We start from the raw sequence: 3602 nt of genomic DNA, 5'->3' as shown, positions 1-3602 counted from the left end.
AATGCTGGCACATTCCGACTCCGACTACTTTGTTCCATTTTAATGGAAAATTATTTTCGAATGGCATCCGTTGTCTTTTGGAAAAAGGGACTTTTTAATTATTTTAAATGATGAATTGCTGTTTGTGTTTTTACTTACGCTGAAAACACCGTGTTCACACTAATATAACAGCCGTCGGCGTTATTTATTTGTGCATTATAAACTAACATCGGTTAGCTGCTGTTTGAATTCCAACGTTAAATTTGTGTGTTTGTGGTCGCTGTGCCCGTAGATACCAACCAATTAATTCATGAAGTTAATAATTTCGAAAGCTTCCCGCACTGTTTGTGGACGATATTTGATATACGGTAGCCTCATTTGGTGGATCTCAAATGGGCATTTCACTGTATTGTAGTGGACATAGAGTATAGTTTGCTCTGCGAACAATAGTATTTGTGTTATCATTGTTTTGGATTATGGCCTATGCTAAGCATTTGCTAAACAATCGATGAATGGACTAAACTATATGGACAGATTCAATGTTTGTTGTCGATTGGCAGACTTTTGTTGCCAGAGTGTATGGTATGTTATATCGGTGAATATTTTATGGCTCTATAGAGTTTGCTTTTTTGTCATTTTAAAATTGCCTTAATAAAAACGACTGTAAATACACGCCGCCCCATCATACTTATTCCGATCTGTTTACTTTTATATCCGGAACTTTGAAAGCGGTAATTATCGGATAATTAATGTTGAAGGGTAACTTTAAGTGGAATGTACTATTGTTACCATTTCGATAATTATTGAAATACATATCTTTATTTTGAAATTTCTTTAGAAAGTCCTTAGATGACCACATTTTATAGTCCTTTTTATGAACGTTAAATTTATATCCCTGCAAGTTTTTTAATTATACACAGTAGTGGTAAGAAGCCAGATAATACTTCACAGATGTGGATTGTTTTCTTTTGCAAATTTGCGAGTAGATTTCTGCAAATTGTTTTGAGAGAAATACGTTTAAAAACGAAAACTCCTAAATTATCTCTCATCTGAAATTTCATATATCCAACCATAGACATAATTCTTATTGACAACTGTATATAATACTTTTCGTCGTGCTGTGCTGCGCAAATTTACATACGCTTGTAAATGAGCTTTCGGCACGCAGTCCTCCAATTAATTAAACAAACTGAAGAGTTTTGGCCCATAAAGTCACCCGAATATCACGCGAAGTTATTTATGTCATTGTTTCACTGAACCCGTACTTTTTTCTTTTGCCTCTAAGGAAAGTTTGCTGTGGCTTTACTGAAAGTGACAAATGGAAAATTCGTGTTTACAACTTTGAACAAAAATGTTATGTACCTTTCCTCATTATACAATAATAAACAGCTTTCCGGAGTTATTCTGATTAATACAAATGAAAAAAGATGAAATAGTTACTTCTGATTAGTTTTCGTGTGAAAACTTGTTCAAATCAGATAGTTTGAAAGTATTCGATTGCCCTTTTAAAATTTATTAATTAAGTGTTCGTACTTTAAAATGTAAACTGTACTTATTTAAATATTAAATTTTTTGTTTCTGTTTTGTATGTGTGTATAAATATCTTGATTAATTTAATAATTCAATAATTCTGTCAAATTTCGTGATGATAAATTCGGTTCGTTCCTCTCAAAAGTCCGTGATTATTAAATTAAATAAACACCTCAATCAAGTCCAGAGTTGGTAAATCGGTTTAAAATAGCAACTAGTAAATTAATTCATAATTTTCATCAATTTCATCATCAAGCATTTTGCATGTATCAAGGTCTACTTTGTAGTTTACGCAGTCTAAACTGTTAAAACATTTTCCTTTATTAATAATAATGTTGGTCTAATCGCAGAGAGTGAATGGTTAACCACCAACGAATATTGACTTGTTCTTTGCGTTGTCCGCTGATTATCGCGTGACTATCAAAGCCCTAAACGTGTTTTTCTTTCTCTTTATCCATTTAATAATTGGCAAGTTATTCCAGCTTATTTTTCGAAAATTTGTCATTGTCGTAAATTAGATTTTATGATTTCTAGAATCTTAGGATTTCACATGTTTTATTTTACATGGTAAGTACCACACATAATCCTAGACAATATTCATAAACAGTCCAATAATCGAAACCCCATAAGTTTTTGTAAGTTTTTATTATCTGTGGAGACACGGAAATAATTTAGTATTCCATTAGATTAGATAAACCAACATCGGTCAACAATATATTCATGTTTTGCAATCTAGCTTAGATTACGTTTGCTTTATTTGTCTTGTGGGTAATTAATCTAACTAGAATGATTCTCTTCTTAGATTCTCTTAAGCCTGTTCGCCCGAATTCAGGAGTGTAATTTTGCACCAATAAAACTAAAATATAAGGATTTATTTGTAAAGTGACGATAAGCAGGGAAATGTAGGAATATATATTTTCCAATTCGGTCTTGGCTAACAGACAATCAATACAAAACGCCGTTGTCAAATTTAAAAAGCCATTGCATTTAAAATCACAAAAGTCGAAAGCAGCAAAATCCATTACCAATATCTGCATTATTTTGTCAAGCTTCTTCAGCGCTTCAACTTAGATAATGAAGGTTCGAATAGACGATATCACAATGGAACTGGCGAGACGCTTGACAAAGCCGTATTGCTTCTGACAGTTTTAAAAAGAATGCGACCACTGATAGCACTCTCCTCGCTATTTTTGATTGAATATTTGTTTTCTTTTTGTATGATATTGGAAAATTATTGAAATGATGGGAAAATGATTACAAAAATTTGCTAGTTACTAACTTATTTGCTTTATTTTTCAATGTTCTAGATTTGGCTTACAGCTTTTAGGCATTGCTTTTTCGACGTTGTTTTGAAGTTGATTGCTCAAAACATTGAACACAATGAAGAATTACGCCGCTTCCATTTGATGTCAATTGCATACCGCAGCTGCGACATTGGCTTGTTGGTGATGGATTTACGTTTGTAGTGTAGATAGCTTTATCAGGAGGAGGCATAGAAGGGAGGTCTGGAAATGGAATACAGTTTGGAGGTACTTTCGATTCGGAAGGTTGAGGACAAAACTGTCGCCCAGTCGGTTTCAAAACGCAAGTGGATCCGGTGGCTGTATCATTCACAACTGTATTCGTCCCATTAGTAGTGGTTTTACAGCTACAGTTTTTCTCTGTAGGTTCATTCGATGATATCGTGTACTGAATTGAAGTAATCAGAAATATTGTAAAAATTGTGGAAAGTCGGATCATTTTGAACTGAAATTTTGCATACTTTGAAGTTGACGAGATTAATACTTTATTAGCCTAAACTTGTCAGTTTAGATACAGTAAAGCTCAGAAATAACCAAATGGTCTAAATTCAGTTTTGCCACCAAAAGTATAGACTAATTAAATTTAATTTTCGAAAATCTTATGTTCCAAGTTAAAATATTAGTGCATGGTGTTCAAAATGAATTTCTATATATTTATTTGGGGAGGTTATACAAGAAAATTAAATAATAAAGTATCCTAAGCACACATATTCCTAAAATTTAGTCTTGAATATAAAAACAGCTCGTTACGTTATAAAAACGTTCTCCCGCAGTATGTATGAATCACCTCTT

General features: G+C 32.8%; 1 long non-coding RNA gene across 1 annotated transcript; it reads right to left on the bottom strand.

Annotated features, from left to right (window-relative positions):
• Positions 1 to 2145: 2145 nt before the first annotated feature.
• On the bottom strand, positions 2146 to 3303 carry LOC125503963. The gene is made up of 2 exons (XR_007281196.1): positions 2535 to 3303; positions 2146 to 2365 (listed from the first exon to the last, which is right to left on the bottom strand). It is a non-coding gene; the product is annotated as an uncharacterized LOC125503963 (long non-coding RNA).
• Between the last annotated feature and the right edge of the window lie 299 nt (positions 3304 to 3602).

Source organism: Dendroctonus ponderosae, unplaced genomic scaffold (genome assembly GCF_020466585.1).
Source record: "Dendroctonus ponderosae isolate FM_Combo_2020 unplaced genomic scaffold, Dpon_F_20191213v2 Dpon_F_20191213_3, whole genome shotgun sequence".
Classification (NCBI taxonomy): domain Eukaryota; kingdom Metazoa; phylum Arthropoda; class Insecta; order Coleoptera; family Curculionidae; genus Dendroctonus; species Dendroctonus ponderosae.
Note: the sequence above shows the minus strand (reverse complement) of the source record. Positions and strands in the feature narration are given on the sequence as shown.